The following is a 24,521-nucleotide window of genomic DNA, read 5'->3' as shown; positions in this document are numbered from 1 at the left end:
ATTATCGTTTCCTGTCATTTTAGCCAATCTGAGAAGTGTGAGGTGGTACCTCAGAGTTGGTTTTACTTTGTATTTCTCTAATCAATAGTGATTTAGAACATTTTTTCATATGACCAAAGATGACTTCAATTTCTTCATCTAAATTGTTTGTATCCTTTGATCATTTATCAATTGAGGAATGACTTGGATTCTTATAAATTTGATTCAGTTCTTTATATATTTTAGAAATAAGGCCTTTATCAGAAACAAAACAAAAGAGGAAAGATTAGAAAAGAAATGAGAGTAATGGAGGAACTCTCTTAACTTCTCCTTTAGGAAGTTGAGTGCCATACCACTTGGTGCATATATGTTTAATATTGATATTGCTTCGTTGTTTATGCTACCCTTTAGCAGGATGTAGTTACCTTCCTTATCTCTTTTAATTAGATCAATTTTTACTTTTGCTTGATCTGAGATAAGGATGGCTACCCTGCTTTTTGACTTCACCTGAAGCATAATAGATTTTGCTCCAGCCTTTTACCTTTACTCTATATGTATCCCCCTGCTTTAAATGTGTTTCTTGTAAACAACATATTGTAGGGTTCTGACTTTTGATCCAGTCTGCTATCTGCCTCCTCTTTTGGGGAGTTCATCCATTCACATTTACGTTAGAATTACTAAATCTGTATTTCGCCATCCTAATAACCCCAGATTGTGCTTTACTTATTCTTGCCTCCCCAACCCTCTCCTTTTAAACTTATGTACCCCTCTTGTATCACGATACTTATCCTCTTTATAATCCCTCCCTCCCCCTTTGGTCTTTCCCCTTCCTTCCCTTATTACTCTTTTCTTTTCCTTTCCTCTCCCCTTTTTAATGAGGCGAGAAGAATTTTCTCTAAAACAAATGTCAATTATTTTTCTTTGAGCCAACTCTGATGAGAGTAAGATTCACACAATGTTCCTCCCTCTCTAAATTCCCTCAGATATGATAAGTTTCCTTAGCCTCTTTGTGGGATGTGGTTTCCTCTTTTATCCCTCTTCCCACCTTTATTCTGCCATCATCCCTTTTCCATATCACTTCCCTTTTTATGTTATATCAGTACAATCAAATTATACATGTATTCTTTTTGTATATCCACAACAGAAATACAATTCTCAAGAGTTATTTTTACCTTTTCTGCATCTCTTGAGTTCTATTCTTGAGATCAAATTTTTTGTTTAGTTCTGGTTTTTTCTTCAGAAACAAATGGAATTCATTTGTTTCATTAAATGTCCATCTTCTTCCCTGGAAGAAAATGCTCAGCTTAGCTGGATAGTTTATTCTTGGCTGCATCTCAAGTTCTTGTGCCTTTCGGAATATCATATTCAGCTTCTTTCCTTTAATGTAGAGGCAGCCAGATCTTGGGTGATCCTTATTAGGCACCTCGGTATTTAAATGGTTTTTGGCTGCTTGTAAAATTTTTCCTTAATCTGATAGTTCTGAAATTTTGCCACAATATTCCTTGGGGTTTTATTTTAGGGTTTCTTTCAGAAGGTGTTCGATGAATTCTTTCAATGCCTATTTTACCTTCTGATTCTATTACATCCTAGGCAGTTCTCTTTGATATTTCTTGGAAAATAGTATCAGGCTCTTTTTTCATCATAGTTTTCAGAAAGTCCAATAATCCTCAGATTATCTCTCCTAGATCTATTTTCCAGAATCTGTGGTTTTGCAAGTAGATAATTCATGGTTTTTCCAGTTTGTCATTTTTGTTTTGTGACTGATTCTTGCTGTCTCAATGAATCATTAGTTTCTATTTGTTCAGTTCTAATTTTAAAGAATTATTTTCTTCATTAGCTTTTTACTTCTTTCTGTATATGTCCAATTAGTTTTGAATTGTTTTTGGTCTGTGGAATTTTTCCATTTCACTAATTTTTTTTTTTAGTGAATTATTTTCTTTTTCAATTCACAGATCCTACTTTCTTTTGAGTTCTTTGTCTTTTCAATTCACAAATCCTACTTTCTAGTGAATTCTTTATTTTTCCAATTCGTATTTCAGGAAGTTGTTGCTCTCTTTGTAAGGCTTCTCTTTCCTTTTCCCCATTTATCTTCTAACTCTCTTTTGAGACTTTTAATGGTCTCTTCTAGAGAGCATTATGTAAAGGAGGACAGTCTGATGCATTTTTGCTGTTTGAGGTCTCTTCAGGTTTGCTGACCTGCTCTTTTTCTGCATAGAAGCTGTCAATCGTTCTTTCATCTTTTTATTCATGTTTTAAAGCCTTTAGGTATGTCTCCTAGGCAAGGGGTTACCAGCTTCCTCTGCAGAGCAGGGAAAGATGTAAACCAATTCCGGCTCCGAGGTATGGGAGTGCTCTGAGTGAGAGTTTTCCCTTCCCCAACAGGAAGTGGATTCAGCACTGGCCGAGCTATCAAAGTGCCCAGTTGGGCTGAGTGGGTTAGCGATTGCCCTTGGCTAGAGACTAAGGGGTGAAAGTGTCACTGCCCCAGGCCGGAGCCTCTTGTGGGACTGTGAATATTAGCAGCTGACTGCAGACCACAGACCGCAGACCGCAGACCGCAGACAGCCGGGAACTCTGCCCCAGTGTCTCTGCCCAATGCAAATCGGCCCTGGAAAAGCTCTATGGCCCCAAGCCGAGCTCCCCACTGCACAGATTGGAGGCTAACCCGGGCTGCGTCCTCCTGCCGTACAGGATCACAACTGCCCCAAGAAAAGCTCTGTACTGCGGGTTGGGGCTGCACGCTTGTGCTGAGATCTGTGCCTTCACCCTCGGTTTGAGACTCTCCTCGGAACCTAATTTCTCTCCCAGTCTGCGCGGATCTCCCCCCTGGCCCCAGAACCAACCTTTTTGGCGAGACTGCAGATTTTCTTCACGGTGAGTTGTTCTACTTCTTATCTTTACGAATTGTAGCAGTCAAGACTATTTTTGAGGCTCGATATAATATTGATAAAGAGGGTAAGAGAAGAGCTTAGAAAGTCACGTGTGTCTTCTCCGCCATCTTGGCTCCGCCCCCAAGAGTTGCAAGAAGAAATAGACAACAAAACTGTAATAGTAGGAGATCTCAACCTTGCACTCTCAGAATTAGACAAATCAAACCACAAAACAAATAAGAAAGAAATTAAAGAAGTAAATAGAATATTAGAAAAATTAGGTATGTTGGATCTTTGGAGAAAATTGAATGGAGATAGAAGGAATATACTTTCTTCTCCACTGTTCATGGAACCTATTCAAAAATTGACCATATATTAGGACATAAAGACCTCAAATTAAATGCAAGAAAGCAGAAATAGTAAATGCTTTCTTTTCAGATCATGATGCAATAAAACAATTCAACAAAAAGTTAGGGGAAATAGACCAAAAGTAATTGGAAACTAAACAATCTCATCTTAAAGAATGATTGGGTGAAGCAGCAAATTATAGATACAATTAATAATTTCACTCAAGATAATGACAATGATGAGACATCATACCAAAATTTGTGGGATGCAGCCAAAGCAGTAATAAGAGGGAATTTTATATCCTTAGAGGCTTACTTGAATAAAACAGAGAAAGAAAAGATTAATGAATTGGGCTTGCAACTAAAAAACTAAAAAGACCAAATTAAAAACCCCAATCAAATACTAAATTGGAAATTCTAAAATTAAAAGGAGAAATTAAAATATGAAAGTAAAAAACTATTGAACTAATTAATAAAACTAAGAGTTGGTTCTGTGAAAAGCCAATAAAATAGATAAGCCTTTGGTAAATCTGATTAGAAAAGGAGGGAGGAAAATGAAATTAGTAGTCTTAAAAATGAAAAGGAGAACTTTCCACCAATGAAGAGAATTAGAAAATAATAAGGAGTTATTTTGCTCAACTTTATGCCAATAAATTTGATAACCTAAGTGAAATGGATGACTACCTCCAAAATACAGACTTCCCAGACCAACAGGGAGGAAGTAAATTGCTTGAATAGTCCCATTTCAGAAAAAGAAATAGAACAGGCAATTAAACAACTCCCTAAGAAAAAATCCCCAGGACCAGATGGATTTACATGTGAATTTTACCAAACATTTAAAGAACAATTGGCCCCAATGCTATTTGATAAAATAGGGAATGAAGGAGTCCTACCAAATTCCTTCTGTGACACAGACATGGTACTGATACCTAAACCAGGTAGGCTGAAAACAGAGAAAGAAAATTATAGACCAATCTCCCTAATGAATATTGATGCTAAAATCTTAAGATATTAGCAAAAAGACTACAGAAAATCATCTCAAGACAATACACTATGATCAAGTAGTTTATACCAGAATGCAGGGCTGGTTCAATATTAGGAAAACTATCATATAATTGGCCATGTTAATAACCAAATTAACAAAAACCATATGATCATCTCAATAGATGCAGAAAAAGCATTTGATAAAATCAACATCCATTCCTATTAAAAACACTTGAGAGTATAGGAATAAATGGGCTTTTCCTTAAAATAATCAGCAGCATCTATTTAAACCATCAGTAAGCATCATATGTAATAGAACAAACTGCAACCATTCCAATAAGATCTGAGTGAAACAAGGTTGCCCACTATCACCATTACTATTTAATATTGTATTAGAAACCTAGCTATAGCATAAGAGCTGAGAAAGAGATTAAAGACTAAGAATAGCAATGAGAAGCCAATATCACTCTTTGCCGATACATATAGTATACTTAGAAACCCAGAGATTCTGCTAAAAGTTATTAGAAATAATCCACAACTTTAGCAAAGTTGATTATAAAATAAACCCACAAAGTCATCAGCATTCTTATATATCACTAACAAAATCCAAACAGGTCAAGAAATTCATTTAAAGCAACTACTGAAGTATAAATATTTAGAATCTATCTCAGAGAAAATCAAAACTTATGAGCAAAATTACAGACCACTTTTCACACAAATTAAGTCTGATCTAACCAATTGAAAAATATTAAATACTCTTGGATAGGACAGCAAATATAATAAAGATGACAATATTACCTAAACTAATCTATTTATTTAGCCTATACCAAAAGACTCCCAAAAACTATTTTAAGACCTGGAAAAAATAACAACAAAGTTCATATGGAAAAACAAAAGGTCAAGAATTTCAAGGAATTAATGAAAAAAAAAAAATGCATGGTGCTTAGCTGTACCAGATCTAAAATTATATTATAAACAGCAATTACCAAAACTATTTGATTGCAAGGAATAGATTAGTTGATCAGTGAATAGATTAGTTCAAGGATAAAACAATCAACAAACATAGCAACCTAGTCTTTGACAAACCCAAAGATCCCAGCTTTTGGATAAAACTTACTGTTTGATAAAATTGCTAGGGAAAATGAAACTAATGCAGAAACGAAGCATTGATCCATACTTAACGCCGTACACCAAGAATAATCAAAATGGTTCATAGACCTAGCATAAAGAATAAAGTATTAACAAATTAGAAGAACATAGGATAGTTTACCTCTCAGACCTGTGGAAGGGAAGGTCTTTATGACAAACAGAACTAAGAATCATTACGATCACAAAAATAGAAAAATTTCGATTATACCAAACTGAAAAGTTTTGTACAAACAAAACTAATGCAGACAAGATTAGAAGGAAGCAATAAACTGGAAAATATTTTTACAGTCAAAGTTCTGATAAAGCCTCATTTCCAAAAATATAGAGAATTAACTCTAATTATAAAAATCAAGCCATTCTCCAATTGAAAAATGGTCAAAAGATATGAACAGACAATTCTCAGATGAAGAAATTGAAACTATTTCTATCATATGAAAAATACTCCAAGTCATTATTAATCAGAAATGCAAATTAAGACAACTCTAAGATACCACTACACACCTGTCAGGATTCTAATGACAGGAAAAATAACGATGATTGTTGAGGGATGCAGAAAACTGACATTGATGCATTGTTGTGGCCAGTAGAACGAATCCAACCATTTTGAAGTAGTTTGAACAATAGAAAATTATCAAATGTACATACCCTTTGATCCCAGTGTACTACTGGGATTATATCCCAAAGTTATAAAGAAGGAAAGGACCTGTATGTACATGAATGTTTGTAGCTGCCCTTTTGTAGTGGCTTAAAACTGAAACGAATGATTCCATCAGTTGGAGAATGGCTGAACAAAGTAGGGTATAAAAAATTATGAATATTACTGTTCTGCAAGAAATGACCAACAGGATGATTTCAGAAAGGCCTGAGACACTACACGAACTGATGCTAGTAATGAGCAGACCAGGAGATCATATACTTCAACAACAATACTAGATGATGACTAGTTCTGATGGATCAGCCATCCTCAGCAAGAGATCAACCAATCATTTCTAATAGACAGTAAAACAACTATATCCCGAAAAATAACCTGGAGATGACTAAAACCATTACATTAAATTCCCAATCCCTATATTTATACACACATACATTTTTGATTTCCTTCACAGCTAATTGTACAATAATTCAGAGTCTGATTTTTGTACAAAAGCAAAATAATATTTTGGTCATGTATACTTATTGTGTATCAAGTTATATTTTAATATATTTAACATCTAGTAGTCATCCCATAGCCATCTAGAGGGATGGGGAATGGATAAAGAGGTGAAAATTGAACAAGAGGTTTGGCAATTGTTAATCTGTAGCTTACCATGTATATATCCTGTAAATAAAGGCTATTAAATTAAAAAAAAAAAAAGAGAAGAATTAACTCTAATTTAAAAAAATCAAGCCATTCTCCAATTGAAAAATGTCAAAGGATATGAACAGATCAATTCTCAGATGAAGAAATTGAAACCATTTCTAGTCATATGAAAAGATGCTCCAAGTCTATTAATCAGAAAATGCAAATTAAAGACAACTCTAAGATACCACTACACACCTGTCGATTGCACAACTTTGGAAAAAAAATGATTGTTGAGGGATGCGAAAAACTGGGACATTGATGCATTGTTGGTGTGAACGAATCAACCATTGAGAAGTAGTTTAGAACTATCCACATACTTCAACAACAATACATATGATGACCAGTTCTGATGGATCAGGCCCTTCTCAGCAACAGATCAACCAATCATTTCTAATGGACAGTAATAACTAACAGCTATGCCCAGAAAAAGAACTCTGGGAGATGACTAAAACCATTACATTATTCCTCAATCCCTATATTTATGCACACCTGCATTTTGATTTCCTTCACAAGCTAATTGTACAATATTCAGAGTCTGATTCTTTTTACAGCAAAATAACGTTTTGGTCAGGTATACTTATTATGTATCTAATTTATATTTTAATATATTTAATATCTAGTGTCATCCTGCCATCTAGGGAGGGGTGGGGAGTAAGAGGTGAAAAATTGGAACAAGAGGTTTGGCAATTGTTAATGCTGTAAAGTTACCCATGTATATATCCTGTAAATAAAAGGCTATTAAATTAAAAAAAAAAAAAAGAGAGAGAGAGAGAGTAATGGAGGAGAGACTTGGAAAGAGAATTAACAACTTGGCACCACCTTACCCAAATAATAGACAACCTGAATATTAGCATAAACAACAGGAAAAGACTTTATAAGAATGAAATATATCCATTCTCATGTGGAGTGGGGATGATAAACATCCCCAAGGAGCCATAATGTAATCTGGGACCATAGAAGGAATCAAATAAGGGCCTCTAAGTGACTTTTGTTATGTTTTGATTATCTTAAAAGAAAAGAAAAGGGATAAGGGAACGAATGCCCTAGAAAAGAAAAAGATAGAAATAAAGGTGGACACAAGATATCTATATTTATATTATATATTAAATATTATAGTATAATTGAGATGAAAATATCATTAAAACTTCACTTGCATTTGAACTGGACAAGAAGGATACAACATAAAAAATACACACATATACACAAACACAAACATACATACAGGTTTGGTGTAGATATACATAAAACTCGATAGGGAAATAGGAGAAAACAAGGAGAAAGGAAAGGAAGAAATAAGAGGGACAATAGGTTAGGGAGGATTCATCATAAGAAAAATAAAACCTAACTTCAAGGGGAAATGTAAATGTAAAAGAGGTTTAAAAGGAAAGAAAGAAACAATAAGAACCTGTGATTGGAATCTGAGTGAGAGAAGAAAAGAAGCAAGGGCATAGAAGCTGTTAGAACCAAATATGAAGCACCTGGTTCCCAATCTATACTCCCAGGCTTAGAGGTTAGGATTGACATGGTGGAGCTCTTTATTTATTAAAATGAAAAACAATGGATGCCATAGACTAGCTACTCTAATCCTACCTGAACAAAAGTTTCTCCATTGTTCTTAGCCTCTATTTGAACTGAATAGCAAATCACTCTGGTATCTTTGTCAAGAAAACCCCAAAAAGGATCAAGAAGAGTTGACCATGACTAAAAAATTTGAATACCTCTATCAACAGGAAACTCAATACTTACCAAGCTACTTCTTCCATTCATTGGTGCTATCCAGATCTTAACAACGCTGACCCTGATTGTTTTTAAGTCATTAGCTTGATCATCACAGTTTTATAGGAGTAAAAATAAATACTGTGTCATCGAATCCAACCTCAATCCCTTTCCCTCTCACTCCTTACCTCTCTTAGTCAAATTATTTGCCGAAAGTTACAGTCAAGTCAGTAGGACCAGAATCCAATCTCTTTTTTCCCCCAGATGAGAAGCTCTTTCTACTTACCATACAACCCTGTCCCTGCATTTCAGGTAGCATAAAAACTCATGTTTACTGTATAAGACATCATTACTTTTATTTTTTTTTTCACTAGAAGTAAGAGAAAGAAGGCTTCTCAGGAATTAAAACTGCTTTTCAGAAGAGATGGAAAAGTGGCATTAATTCATTCAGTTTTGTCCAATTGAAGATGTTCATGTCATTGCTAACACAGGATCTGTAAGAAGGGTGCTGTAGACATTCAAATTCAAAACTCTTATGCCCCTTGGGAAGTCAATAGAATCACTGAAAAGATTCCCTATTCTACCCCTAGAATAGGGAAAGGTTAATAGTAACCTTTGCAAAGATAGATAATACCTACAAATCAGTGCTCTTTCCACTATTCCCACATGGCTATCTGAGTAGTCTCATCCATACCTTGGAACTATAACACTTTCAGCGGGTTCAAAACAAGTCAATAAACACTTACTTTTTAAAATAATATCTTTTTATTTTCAAAATATATGCATAGATAGTTTTCAACATTCACCCTTGCAAAACATTGTATTCCAAATGTTTTCTCCCTCCCTTTTCCCCATCCCCTCCCCTAGACAGCAAGTCATCCAATATAGGTTAAATATGTGGAATTCTTCTATACATATTTCCATAATTATCATGCTGCACAAGAAAAATCGGATCAAAAAGGGAAAAAATGAGAAAGAAAACAAAATGCAAGCAAATAACAATGATAAAAAAGGTGAAAATACTGTGTTGTGATGCACACTCAGTCCCCAAAGTCCTCTTTCTGGATGCAGATGGTTCTATCACAAATCTATTAGAACTGGCCTGAATCACCTCATTGTTGAAAAGAGCTACATCTACCAGAATTGATCATCACATAATCTTGCTGTTGCTGTGTACAATGTTCTCTTGGTTCTACTCACTTCACTTAGCATCAGTTCATGTAAGTCTTCCAGGTCTTTCTGAAATCATCCTGCTGGCAATTTCTTACAGAACAATAATATTCCATCACATTCATATACCACAATTTATTCAACCATCCTCCAACTGAAGGCCATTCACTCAGTTTCCAGTTTCTTGCCACTACAATGAGGGCTGCCACAAACATTTTTGCACATGTGGGACCCTTTCTCTCCTTTATGATCTCTTTGGGATACAGGCCCAGTAAAGACACAGCTGTATCAAAAGGTTTACACAGTTTGATAGCCCCTTGAGCATAATTCCAAATTGCTCTCCAGAATGGTTGTATCAGTTCACAACTCCATCAGCAATGTATTAGTGTCCCAATTTTCCCACATCCCCTCCAACATTTATCATTATCTTTTTCTGTCATCTTAGATCATCAGAGAGGTGTATAATGGTACCTCAGAGTTGTCTTAATTTGCATTTCTCTGATCTATAATGATTTAGAGCATTTTTTCATATGACTAGAAATGGTTTTAATTTCTTTATCGAAAATTGTCTGTTCATATCCTTTGATCATTTATCAATCAGAGAATGGATTGTATTCCTATAAAATAAACATTTATTAATCATCTCTCTGACATGTACTCTTTGACCTAGTGATTCTGGTGTTCCATAAAAAAGACATTTCATTTCTCAAGTCCAGGCATTTTCTCTGGTTGTCCCTATCATTATAATGTTCTTTCCTCTGCTCTACTTACTGATCTCCCTGGCTTCCTTTAAGTCCCAACCAAAATCCTACCTTTTACTAGAAGCCATCTCCAATTCCTTTGAATTCTAGTGCCTTCCTTCTATTAATTATTTTCTATTTCTGTTGCATATAGCTTGCTTTATACATGCTTGTTTGCATACTGACTTCTTAATTAGATTGTAAGCTCCTTGAGGGCAAGGACCTTATTTTTGTATCACTAGGACTTAGCAGAATACCTGGTACATAGTAGTATAAGTATTTAATAAATGTTGAGTGATTGATTGATATATACAAAGCATGATACCAGGGAAAGAAAGCAAAAATTAAATAGTTTCTACCCTCCAGAAGTTTCTTTTGGGAAAAGGCAGAGCTAACAATGATAGCATTCAACACACAACAAAGAGTATTCCCACGGAACTCAAAGTTACCTTTCCCTCACCTGGCAAACCACATGTGTGACACAATATTTGGACACACCGGGGATGATGAACTCCCTAGTTTCTTCCATCCAAGCAGTTAATCATTGATATTGTGACATGAAATGACAAATCCAGATTTGTCCCTCTGTTCTTCCCTTAGGTCAAGATTGCTAACTCAGTTAAAAGAAAAGATAGTTTCTAGCTCATCTTATTGCTCCAGCTCTCCCATGTGGCAAAGTAGTGTATTGTCCCTAAACTCTTCAGAGTATCTAAAACAGGGATTCTTAACATAAAGAGGATGGATTTTTAGGGAGCTTGTGAACGTGAAGGGGGGGGGGGAGTTACATCTTTATTCTCATTCATCTTTAGTTTCCTTTGTAATTCTATATATTTTATTTTATGCATTATTTTGAAAAGGAATCCATAGGCTTCACCCAGCTAACAAAGGGGTTTATCACACAAAAAAGGCCAAGAACCTTTAAGAAAAAGAGTAGGCAGTTGGTTGATTTTCCTTATCTCTCTTATCTCCCACTTGGAGCAGGGATTCAGCTGTGCGTGTGAGTTGATTTGTGTTTCCTTTACTAAGGAGGTAAGTTTGCCCCATTCCTGAGGGAGGCATATCAGACATAGAGACAACCTAATGTGCTCAGGAGGTCCTGGCAGCAAACGGAGCTTAAATCCTGGAGAATACAACCACCAACAGTATCAGGGGCCCAAGTCCCTGACTTGGGCCTGCCTTACCAGAAGGCCCAGAATATGAGGATGACAGGACAGAGCTGTGCCAAAATGTAAATGTCTGATCAGCAGTTTTGCGAACCCTTTCATGTTTAAATGAGGTTTAAGTATCAGCTTCCCAGCAAATTGTATCTGTAATTATAAATTAATCCACTAAATCCTGCTTTAAATATTTTTGTCAGTGTGTGTTGGGCATCTTTTTTTTTTGTCTTTCTTTTATGTGTAGAAAATAAATAACTGTCTCATACTGGATATATACATTATACATTGAGTTCACTTTTTCACTTTGCCCTTTGGAAAGACCTAAACATGAGTCAGGGTGTAGGGGTTTTCAGAGAAGACTAGTATTTCTGGTTAAGGGCTGCTGAGTTTTTTTCAGGGCTGCTTTCTACCTTTGTTATCCACCTGAGTCATTCAATTCTCACCTGTGGCTCTAAGAAGCTATAGCATGCACAGCAATCAAATCCAATAAATGATTTCAAGAGACAGGCTAAGCTAGATTCCGGTTAAACAAGAGATCTCAAATCTATTAATGACATCAAGAATTCCCCAGAAGAATGAGTAAAAGAAAACAACTCATTCTGATAATGAAGGCAGCTGAAGCAGGCAGTATGAAGCACTTAAACCTTGATTAGACATTGAAGATGTCAAGATCATCCACTATATCCTTTATTCTGTATCCTGAGCCATCACCAGTGGTCCTGATTTTTGTCTTGTCACTGAACTTTAGTAACTTTGGAAAAGAGAGTGAAGCTGACAACTTAGAGCAATTGTCTCACTTAAATCCAATTTATTTAAAAGTCAAAAGACTTCACCCATACTATTTTACCATATTTACTTATCTCAAAGTCCTTTGGCAACAGGCAAGTGACAAAGCAGCATGTGCAGACACACTGGACTGTATTCACAATCCTGCACAAAGGCAGCCCAGGCTATAGAGTTGTCTTCTCACTGAAAACAGCAGTGAGATTTGGCAGTCCCTGAGTATCTAAGCAGCTTTTTTGAAGGATCACACTGCTCATCTCCTGGAGTGAAGAAGGGGCTAGAAAAGATACCTTAAAAATTATGTGCTTCATTCGACCCTGATCTGCTGACTGTAATCAGCAGGAATCCTACTCTGGGGTTGAAACACACAAAAAAATGTACAAAAGCTTGTGAAGATGATTCCACTCACCATTGGTACATGAAATATGTGCACACTTATGGACAACACAAAATCCAGGAGACCTGAAAGACAAACAGCTCTTGCTAAAGAATGCAACAGGTAATGCATGCAAATAGCAGCTCTGAGTGAAAGAAGGCTGGTAAATGAAGGCCATATTACTGAAGTCAGATCTGGATACACATTTTCTGAATTGGCCAAAATTATGGGGAATGCCAGGAAGTAGGTTTTTGGTGTAGGTCTTGCCAACAAGCTTGTGTACTTCCCCAAAGCAGTAAATGATAGGCTCATGATGTGATTGCCACTTGCAGAAAGTGCCACACCACCATCATCAGTGTATATACTCCCACCATGACAAACCCTGATGAGGTCAAAGAAAAATTCTAAGACCACCCAGAGACCTTCATCGCCAAGGAGCCAAAAGAGGGCAAGCTTATAATTCCGAGTGACTTTAATATCAGAGTAGGAAGTAGCTAAATGACACAATGGATAGAGTGCCCAACCTAAAGTCAAGAAAACTCATCTTCCTGGGTTCAAATCTGACCTCAGACACTTAGAAGTTGGGTGTCTCAGTTTCTTTGTCTGTAAAATGAGCTCAAAATGAAAAGGCAAACCACTCCAATATCTTTGTTAAGAAAATGCCAAATTGGATCACAAAACTGAAGAACAACAAAGTACAAAATATCAGACATGGCAGGGAGTCCTTGGAAGGAATGAAATCAACAACAGTTTACTACTGACAGGTACATTTCATGATCTTCTCATCACCAATATCAATACCATTTACGTAAACACAACAAGCTTCATGGATGCACATGTGCAGCAAATATTGGTATTTAAAAACTGTCAGTGTAAGAAGAAGAGACAGGATATGAGAGTGACAAAGGTGATTTGTGGCACAGAGTGCTGGACTGATCATAGACTTATCCTCTCCAAGCTAAATATTCAACAAAAGCAGACCTAATGTTCATATATTAGAGCTCTTCTTCAAAAGTGAACAGTTTGATATGAACTTGGAGGGGAAGAAACTGAGTCAACACATGGTTGATAACAGTGGAGCAGAAAAAGAGTAGGTAGCTGTCAGAAATTTGATGTACAGCACCAGATTCACTCATGTGGGCCCAGGACACTCTCATACATCAAGTTTGATGTGATGAAAATAATGGGAAAATTAAGAAGCTGCTAAATTTTAAAAAATGAGAACTCCATTGGGTTTACTAGTAGGATAATTCATCTATTTCTAAGAAAGCAGCATTTAATTCCATCAACAGTAAAGTGCAAGTGAAGCTTAGAGAGATTCAAGATTCTTGGTTCAATGGTAAGGCAGATGAAATTCAATTTTACATTGATAATTGTAAGCCAAAGCACTTTTATGATGTCCTGAAGGCTGTTTACAGGCCACGGATTTATGATACATTTCAGTTACTCTGCATTGTTAAGGGCATAATCCTGGGAAAATGGGCAGTACATTTCCATAGCATTCTCAACAGACCAATCAACCAATGCCGAAGCCATTGACCATAGATCTCAGGTTGAAATCAATCCCTCTCTAGATGAACCATCAACAAGAAGAGGTTTTAAATGCCATTAGGCTCTCATATGGCAAAGCAACTGGTTCTGATTCTATCCCAGTTGAGATTTACAAGGCAGATCATACAAAAAGCTAACTGAAATATTCCAGGTTATAAGGCAAGAGGAGGTTATCCTCAGGAGTTCAAGGAGTTATCAATCTCTTTATCCGAAAAAAAAAAAAAAAAAAAAAGGAAAGAAATAGGTTATCCTGTGGCAATCATGGCAGGGAAAGGAATCTTTCTCTTAATCATTTCCAGCAAGATTCTTATCAGAGTCTTCCTTAAGAGACTGATCCTTCACCTGGAAGATAATCACCTAAAAGCCACTGTAGCTTTAGAAAGAGTTGAAGAATGGTCAATATGGTGTGTGCTCCCAAAAACTCAAGAAGAAATACAAAGAGAAGAATAGAAGTTTATACATAATGTTTGTCAATCTGACAGAGACTTTTTATACTGCCATTATGAGGGTTTGTGGAAAATCATAGTAAAATTTGGTTGCTAGACAAGTTCATTAGAATTATATATTAATTCTACAATGGCATGCTTGTATGGGTTCTGGATAATGGTAGTGTTATTGCACTTTCCCAATCACCAATAGTATACAGTAGGACTGTGTGCTTGCTCCCACGCTTAACATGATATTATATTTTCAGCAATGTCGTCAGACATTTTCAACATGACAAAAATGTCATCAAAGTCACCTAGTGAACTAATAGTAAATTATTTGATTTGAAAAGGTTACAAGCCAAGACTAAAGTGGAGTAAGAGTTGCCACATGACTTTTGTCATGATTGCGAACTCAATTACAGCAAAGTTGAAATGCAATAGAGTATGGATTGATTCTCTGTCATTTGTACTAGTTTTGGATCAATAATTAACACCAAGAAAGACCAGTTAGCACCACACTACCCATATGTGGAGCTGTCAGTTATAGCAAATGAAGACATTTTGACTGCTGTGAGAACATTCACTTACCTTTGTGGAATATTTTCCAGGAATGTACACATAGATGATGAGATTGACCTGCATTGCCAAAACTAGCTCAGTGTTTGGGAGGCTCTGAAAGAAACACTGGGAGAGAAAAGAAATTGGGCTGCCTACCAAACTGAAGGTCTATAGGGCCATTGTGCTGACCTTGTTGTATGCTTATGAAACCTGGACAGAACACCAGCATCATGCCAGGAAACTGAATCAGTTCCATTTGAATTGTCTTAGAAAGATTCTGAAGATTATCTAGCAAGATAAAGCACCAGACACTGAGGTCCTTTCTCTACCTGAGCTGCCAAGCATTCAAACTCTACTGCAGAAACACAGCTCCAATGGGCCGGCCACATTGTTTGAATGCCAAACATAGGTTTGCCTAAAATATTTTCACAAAGGACTCACACAAGCCAAGCATTCACATGGAGGTCAGAGAAAATGATGCAAGAACACTTTCAAGGTCTCTCTGAAGAACTTTGGACTCGATTGTAAGCCATGGAAAACATGGGCACAGGACCACCCAACATGGTGTGCCAACATCAAAGAAGGCTCTATGTGCTCTATGAGCAAAGCAGAATCGCACTTGCTCAAAAGAAGCATGTGATGTGCAAGTCTGTCCATAAGGGCTATTTGTGACTGACAGGTGGTAAAGGCTTCCAGGCTCACACTGGTCTGATCAGCCACAGTTAGACACACTGTACGTTGACCTCAATAGAGTGATACCATTTTGGTCTCTTCAAGCACAAAGGACAGCAACCAAATATAAACCACAATCTACACTATAAAAATGTGTAGGGGTCTGAGGTGGGGGTTCAATGAACCAAAAAATATGAGGAAAAAGGAATCTAGCATTGAACCTGGTCCGTATTGTGTACCTGGGTCAGAGGGGCCCCTTAGTGAAAAGTAAGGCAAGGAAACAAGGGTGGAGCCCAAAATATGGCAAAGTAATATGAAGTAATTTTTTAAAGATGCAAACAACTGAAGGCAGGAAAGGTGTAGGTAATGGCCCCTGAACTGTGTTTGGAAGGAAAGAAGAGACTCTACTAGGTGGAGTTTGGGAGGGAGTGCATTCCAGATTTCTAGGGCCACCCAAGGAAATATATACAGGTGAGGCAAGGAAGTTAATGCATGGGGGGAAAGCAATGAGGCCAATTTGACCAGAATAAAAGATATGTCATAGGGAATATAATAAAAGAAAGCAAAGGTCAGCAAGAACTGCAGTGTGGGAGACTTTAGCTGGCAGGCTGAGGATTTCGTATTTTATGCAAGAAGCAATAGGGAGCTACTAAAGAATTCTGAGTAGTACTTTCCTGTCCTAGACAGATGCTGTCCTATCAACTGCGGGCACAGCAGGGTAGGGTCATGCCCGGCCTGAACTCAACAAGGAAGGTCCTTTCTCTTTCCCGCAGGCTGCTCAGACCACCAAGGCCACAGGCTGTCTCTCCTCCTGCCTTGAGCCCCCTCCGCCAGCAAGGAAAACATAAGCCTCTAATATAAATGCAAATATTCCTCAGTCCCTAGGCTCCCTCCTTCGGCTCCAGCCTTCCAGGGAGGGACTGAGGCTGCTGACACCAGACAGAGGAGATAAGGCAGCTCTAGGGCCAGCCCCCACCCCCAACCTGGCTTCCTGGGCAACACAAAGACACCAAGACGGATTCAGAATGGCCGTATTCCAAAGCCCTGCCATTCGTTTCCTGGCATCCCACTCTCAGTTCAGAGACCCAGTAGGCTACAGTGGGAAGAATTTTGGACCAGGAATCAGGAGCACTAGACCTTAGTACTGACTCTGCTTCTTACTCGGTCTCTTTCCCTTTTTGAGCATGTTTCATTCTCAGGAAAATGAGAAGGTTAGAATAGCTGGTTTCTAAGGGCCCCCTCTAGCTCTATGACTATAATTTAAGATTTATAAGATAAGGTCTGAACCTTGGAGAAGCTCCCAGTCTGGCTGAGTAGATAAGACAAATATCACTAACAGAGAGATAACAATAAATATCCTTTCTCCCACACTTGACAATTTTCTGTACTTTCACATCTATTATCTCATTTGATCCAGATAACTCCCTTATGAAAGAGGCAGGGCAGGGATTATTACCCCCATTTTAAAGAGCAGAAAACTAAAGTCCTCATAGAAGAAGTGATCTGTCTAAACTCACACAAATAGTAAGGAACAGAGTTAGGATTCTGAACCTAGGTTATATAACCAAGCCAGGGCTCTTTCTACTGTACCTCTATTTTCTTTGTAATAAGGAATTTTCATTTACTGAGTTCGAAGTCTCTCAACTGGGAAATGAAGAGCAAGAGCCACACCCTTGCCCATGAAAAGCTCACAAGTTGATATTCTCTCTCTCTCTCTCTCTCTCTCTCTCTCTCTCTCTCTCTTCTCTCTCTCTCTCTCTCTCTCTCTCTCTCTCTCTCTCTTTCTCCTCTCTCTTTCTCCTCTCTCTTTCTCTCTCTCCCTCTCTCTGTCTCTGTCTCTGTCTCTCTCCTCTGTCTCTCTCTATGTCTCTGTCTCTGTCTCTCTTCTCTCTCTTTCTGTCTCTCTCTCTACCTCTGTCTCTCTGTCTCTGTCTCTCTCCTCTCTCTGTCTCTCTCTCTCTGTCTCTCTGTCTCTCTGTCTGTCTCTCTCTCTCTCTCTCACACACACACACACACACACACACACACACTCACTCCAACATCTACACATTTCCAGGTAGTATATTCTTCCCCTTAGGGGAAGAGATCATCCCCAGTTTTTATGTCTTCCAACACTTACCTTATCTCACAAAGACCTTTATTTTTATTTCACTTCTCACTTTACTTAATCCTAAATGCCTCAAGTTTTTCCCATAGATGTCCAAACAGAAGACTTTAGTGATACGCAGAAAGTCCTTATAGTACTATTCTTTATAAGATGGTTTCAGGAACACATTGTATAAATCAGACAATAGCTGCCCCAAGAGTTCAGAGAAGAAAGCACAATGTGAGCTAGAATGGCTTTCTTGAAGATGGTATGATTTAAGCTGGATCTAAAAGAGAGAGTAAAATTTTGATTAAAAAAAAAAGAGAGAAGGGCAGGTAAATAACTAGAGGAAACCAGAAGGGATCTTAGAACATCACACACAGAATTTAGAACATGGAATATAAGATTATCAATCAATCAATAAGCACTGTTGTGCTAGGCCCTAGGGATATAAAGGCAGGAGTGAAATAGTTCCTGTCCTCAAGGAGCTTACATTTTGTTCAGAAAAAAATTTACTTAGAAAAAGCATACAAAATAAATAAGTACAAGATGATTTAGGGCAGAAGTCTCTAGCTGATGAGGGAATTAGGAAAGTCTTGACACAGGTGGCCCTTGAACTGAACTTGGAAAGAAATCAGGGATTCTAAGAGGCAACCTCCTGTTGTTGTTGTTCATCCTTTATTTTCAAAGAGGGCCAATGACGTCATGAGGTGATGTCCTGACTTTTGCAGTAACTGAACTTTAACGGAAGCAGAACTGCGCACATCATCAGCTTTATTCTCTCTTCCAGAGTCATCTCAGTCACCAACAAGACAAAAATTGACTGCTAGTGATGACCCAGGATGCAATGGCTGACCTTGGTGTCTTTGATCTTTGGCTGCTGTTGGAACAAGTTGTTCTCATCCACCCATACTGTCAGGGGAAGTTTCCATCTGTTTGGGATAAACAACTCACCAACAGGAGCCTGTCAGTTATCCTTAACCTAGTTTAGACTGTTTATTGTAGATGTACAGTGTACAGAGGCACTTAGATGACCCAATAGTAGGGTGCTACAAAGTCATGAAGATCTGAGTTCTAGTTCTGCCCAGAAACTTATTAATTGTGCAAGTAACTTGACCCCTTCACTCACAATCTCAGTTTCCTCAACTGTAAAATGGAGTTAATAATATCATCTATCCCAGAGCTGTTGAGAGGATCAGATCTTATGACAGAATCAAAGCATTTTGCAAACCTTAAAGTATAATATAAATGCTAGTAAACATTAGAAGGGAAGCCTGTGCAAAGTCACAGAAACTGGAGGTGGAATGCGGCATATGAGGCACAGCAAGAAGGTCAATTTGGTTGGACCAGAGAGGGCCTGGATCAAAGCTGAATCTTTGGATAGAAAATGACTGGCTACAACTGATTGCAGGCTATTATATAGACCTTTAGAGCCGAAAGAGCTTAAAACCCAGAATGCCCCAGCTATCGAAACGGTCTTCAAAACCATGCAGTCCAATCCACTCATTTACAACCTTCTCATTTATGAAGAAACTGAAACCCAGAAAGAAGTTGCTTACTTAAGACCAAAGGTTAATTCATGACAGACCCAGGATCTAAATCCAAGTATCCTGACTCCTGTCCAGTGATCTTTCTACTACCTAAGGCTGTTTCCCAGGCACCACTCCCATCTCTCAAATCCTCAGTATGCTCAGAGACAGAAGCAGAAAACTGGATTGTAAGAGTGTCATCTCGTCTTCCTTTAAGCCCATCCCTTACTAAGATTGCTCTAGTGCCCTGTCCCTGGGCCCATATCTCCTCCCTTCCCCCACTAAGCCCCAACACCAATACGGCCTCCCCCCAACCAACCCAAACCAAAGACCAAGGCACAATCACATCCTAACCCAGGGAGAGGGGAACACTATTTCCATACAGCTGCCCCAGGGAAGGGAGGGGTGGAGGGGAGCAGGGAGCTGTCCGATCTCCCCCATTTTCTTTGAAAAGACAGGATTGTCTGGGATGTTTGGGGGGCTGGGGGAGGGAGGAGGAAAGGAGCCTCCTCCAGGCAGGAGTACTCGCCCAGCTCAGCAGGGCCTGATTGCAGGTTATTATCATACATTATCTCACTCCCCTGCTCCTGAAAAGAACCCAGTTCCTATTCTTCCTTCTTCTCAGCCCTCCCTTCTCTCCACTTGTCTTCTACACTTAATTACCTCACTTATTACGCTGCAGCCCGGAGAGGCAGAGAGAAAGTGCAGGGACAGTCAGCAGGCAGAGCAGATCGCCACAACTGGGGCGTAAGTAATCCCTTATTCGGCTAACGGGCCTTCAAGGGAGGAAATTGCACATGCAGGCGTATAAATAAATAAGGGAGCACAGATAGCTTAAAAGCAGCAAAGACTTTTCTTATTGGGATGGGGGCTGGGTGGGAGAACTTCCAAAGCAAAGGGGCCCAAAGCTGGCCCATGGCATTGACATCCCTCAGGCCTGCTCTGGTTGGTCCTAGGAGCTGCTGACCTTGGACTTCCCCAGGCCTCGCATGTCAAAGCTCAATGCCACTGAGACAGATGGGACCATGGTGTTGCTGGGGACAGAGGGGGTGGGGTGGGAGTGAGAGCAGAAGGGAGTGATCTCCCCTCACCTCCCCCTCCTTGACGCAGGATTCAGAGTTAGAACTGAAAGGAGAGACAGGGACTGAAAGGAGGCCTTTTGGATGGAGTACACAGGCATGTGTATATGTGTATGGGGGGAGGGAGACAAACTCTTAGAATGTCAGAGCTGGAAAAACTCTCCTATGTAATATTAGTAATCAGAATGGAGAATATCAGGGTTGGACAAGAACACAGACACAGAAGGGCTACAAAGAACCTTAGAACATAAGGCACAGAATATTAGAATTTAGGAGGATCTTAGACTATTACACGCGAACATGTATAACAAAGAAAGTTAGATCTGAAATGGATCTCAGATTATAGAACTCCAGATCAAGAGAGGACTTTAAAATAGAAAACAGAATGTCAGCTGGGAGAGAGCTTAGATGATTTCATCTAACCCACCCTCAGTCATTTTTCAGAGGAAGAACTTGAGTTCTAAGAAGAGGGAAGTATCTGACTCATGACCATGCACCTTATTATTGGCAAAGCCAGAATTAAATCCAGATCTCCTGATTCCAAGTCAAAGGCTATTTACCTCTATATTACAGCTGACATCTTGAATACGGTAAGGCTTCAAATAATCCCAACACAACATGATTGCTTGAGCCTAAAACCGATGTGGGGATTGGGGTCCTAAAGATACCTCACAGCTCCTGAGTCATCCCACCTCAGTTCATTTTTCTTTTTGGTCCCAGATTGCTTTAAGAAGAAGCTATCATGTCACAAACTTCCCCACCCAAACTCCTACCCACCATAGGGCCATCGTGGGAACTACGCTCTTGCTCAGGTGAGACACTGAAATTCATCAAGCCTTAGAAGGGGCTCTGCTCAAATACCCGACCAAAGTCACTCTGGCTCTTCTCAGCCTTTGGGAATGTGGGAAATCAAAGGATACTATGTCCTCTCCTATGAAAGAGCTAAACGCAGATTAAAGGGGAAAGTGTGGGATTTGGAGGTCCTTTAACCTGGTATCTGAACAGGCATTTAGATGTGGTGGAAAATGCACTAACTAAAGTTCAAAGCCATGATCTACCACAGACTTGCCATGTGACCTTAAGAGAATCACTGTCCCGTGTGTGTTTCCATTTCTTCATCTGTAAAGTAAAAGTATTTTATCATGATATATATCTCTCATGCTCCTTGTAGTGATCAAATGAATTCACGATTGTGAGTGCTTTGTAAATGCTATAGTGCTCTAGTCAAGTCAGTAAACATTTATTAAGCATTTACTATCTATGTGCAAAATATTGTATTAAATTTGAGAGATATAAGTATGAAAAAAAGAAAGACAATTCTTTCTCTCAAGGAACTTATATTCTAATGGGAGAAGACAGTACACAAAAGGGATATGTAAAGTTGGGGAAGAGAGAAGGTCTCAAAGATATGGTGAAATAAGCAGATGAGTCCCAGAAAGCAATACAAGCCAGCGAGAGATAAGATGTCTGAGCTGAGCTCTCTCCTTAAATGGAGGTTTAGATTATTTCATGAGCCCCCTAATCCAAAGGGCAGAGGATGGTTAAGAGGTAGGGCACCAAAATGAATAGGATTTTGCAGAACCATGAGATTATCCCAATAATTAGCTTCCTGGACCATGATAGAGAAATCAGTTGGAAGAAGTTCCAAAGAAGAGTCAAGTGAGAAAATTAAAGATGTTATTTTTATTATTATCATATATCATTGCATATAGCATAAGTATTTGTAGTAGTAGCTATTAGAATCCAGACCAATGCCTACAGAATAACATTTAATACAATTCACAACGAATTAAGATTTTTGTATATCTGTCAATGAAATCTTGGTTCCCGTGTGCTAAGCTCCAGATCTGAGAGAAGAAAGTCAAAGACCTAGTCCTTCCTGCCCTAGCTAAAACCAACAGTTTAGCTAAATAGATATAGGACATAGAAAACAAAAAAAACTAAATAACTAAGTGCAGAATTGTACACTGACCTTACCTATAACAGGACTTTAGAGAAGGGACAGATGAATTGATAACAGTCAGGGAAAGCTTTGTGGCAGAAGTGGGATTACAACTAAAACTGAGCCTTGAAAGATGAAAAGCATGTGAACATAATTATCAACCATTACTGATAGCACTAAAGATTCTCCAATTCCAAAAGATTGCCACTACTTCCCTTCCCTAAAACCTGGAATCTCAGTGCCATAAAAGAACACTATACTGACAGTCAGGAGGGTTATATGTGACCTAACTTTCTATGTGATAAACCATATCCCCTCTCTGGGTCTCAGTTTCCTTATCTATAAAGAGTTATTTGACTAAGTGATTGGTAAGATCCCTTCTGGCTTTAATCCCTTCCAACTTTAACATTCTTTGTTCTAAAGTTTCTTCCAACTCTGACATTCTATGACATATGTTCTAAGGGCACTTCCAGCTCTGACATTCCAAATCCTGAAGTCTTTTCCAGCTTTTCTCTTTTATGTTCTAAGAATAGATGCTTAGGATGTCCCAAAAGTCTTAGTGCTGTTTTTTTTTTTAAGTTGGCAAGGAGCTTTGCACACAGTATCTCATTTGAGCTTCATACTGTCAGATGAGGCGAGCACAACAGGCATTACCATTCCTGTTTTAGAGATAAAGAAATTCAAACCAAGAAAGGTTTAAATGGCATGGCCATAGTCTACCAGCTGGAAGTACCAGAGACAGGATTTGAAGCTGGTGTTCTATCCATTATGCCATGCTGCCTCTCTAACAATCTCTCTTCTAACATTCCATTTCCTAAAATTCCATTCTATTTGCTGAAATTCCTTCCAGCTACTATTCCACATTTTAAGGTTCTGTTATACTTTTGATCTCATATGATTTAGGCAATCAATCAATAGTGGTTATACAGAGAACTGAGATTAAGTTCTGCCTTCTCACCATTTGGAGGAGAGAGACAAACCCATTTTCCTTTGTGTCTGGGCTGGTGGAAGAATGAAGAAAAGAAGACTGGGGGTAAGGGAAGAAGTGGAAGGGACTGTCTACCATGCACAGTCTGAAGCACATCCCTGGGAGTCCCAGGAATGCCAACTCAGCAGCCATAGAAGCAGCAGCAACATCTGGTCCTGGGCCGAGCTAAAAAGGGGGAAAAGGAGAACTAGGATTCACTTTCATTGAAACCCCAAGGCAGGAGGGAAGTTGCAGTTCTCCAGTTCTGTTCCCCATTCTTTCTTTGTACAGCATCCAAAGTCCTGGTGTGGAAACAGTCAAAATTAACTGCCAATATCAATCAGTACTGTGGACATCTGCCTCTCCCAAGGCTTGATCATTCTGGCTTGTATTTTCTAGTGGGGGGAAGGGAAGAAGAGGAAGGTGAAATCTTAATAGTTGTGTGACCTTTCTCAAGTTACTTCTCTCTACAATTCAGTTTCTTCTTTTAATGAGTGGACTATATGACTTTTAAGTGACCTTTTAGTTTTAAATCCTATGATCCTATGTACATATGAAGGAATAGTCTGCAGAGTTCCTTTCCATAGACTTTAAAAACTGGAAAAGATCTTAGAGGTAATCTAGTCCAGAAGTATCTCAATTTTCTTGCATACATTGGGGTTGGCTACATACTGACAAATTCAGAATTGCTATGTTGAGAGGTGTAAAGGCATGGATGCAAAGGAGGTTGGAGGATTTTTTTTCTTTTTGCAAAATAGAGAAAATTAAGTCTGTTTTCATACAGGATGATTACTTAATGTAATAAACATTTTTGGTACATCTATGGTTTCATATCTAATGTTTCAGAAGAGAAAAATCATTGGCATTGAATTTCCATAAGAACCATTGTTACCATCAGAATAGAACTCAATAGTTTCAGAGAATCATCCTAGGATGACCCCCTTGCTTACAGATTGATAATTTGAGAGACCCAAAATAAGAAATCAATTTTCCCAAGGTAATATAACTAGAAAGTAACTATAGAATGGGAATTTGAACCTAGTCCTTTTGACTCCCAGCCCAAAGTTCTTTGTATCAGCCTCCTTAAAAGCATTAT

At 38.4% G+C, this 24,521-nt stretch overlaps 1 long non-coding RNA gene across 1 annotated transcript; it reads left to right on the top strand.

The window, feature by feature from the left end:
- The first annotated feature begins 21,244 nt into the window (after positions 1-21,244).
- LOC116421157 lies at positions 21,245-24,244 on the top strand. The gene is made up of 2 exons (XR_004231463.1): positions 21,245-21,328; positions 23,362-24,244. It is a non-coding gene; the product is annotated as an uncharacterized LOC116421157 (long non-coding RNA).
- Positions 24,245-24,521: the final 277 nt, after the last annotated feature.

The sequence above is a fragment of the Sarcophilus harrisii genome, chromosome 2, assembly GCF_902635505.1.
Source record: "Sarcophilus harrisii chromosome 2, mSarHar1.11, whole genome shotgun sequence".
In the NCBI taxonomy this organism is placed as follows: domain Eukaryota; kingdom Metazoa; phylum Chordata; class Mammalia; order Dasyuromorphia; family Dasyuridae; genus Sarcophilus; species Sarcophilus harrisii.
Note: the sequence above shows the minus strand (reverse complement) of the source record. Positions and strands in the feature narration are given on the sequence as shown.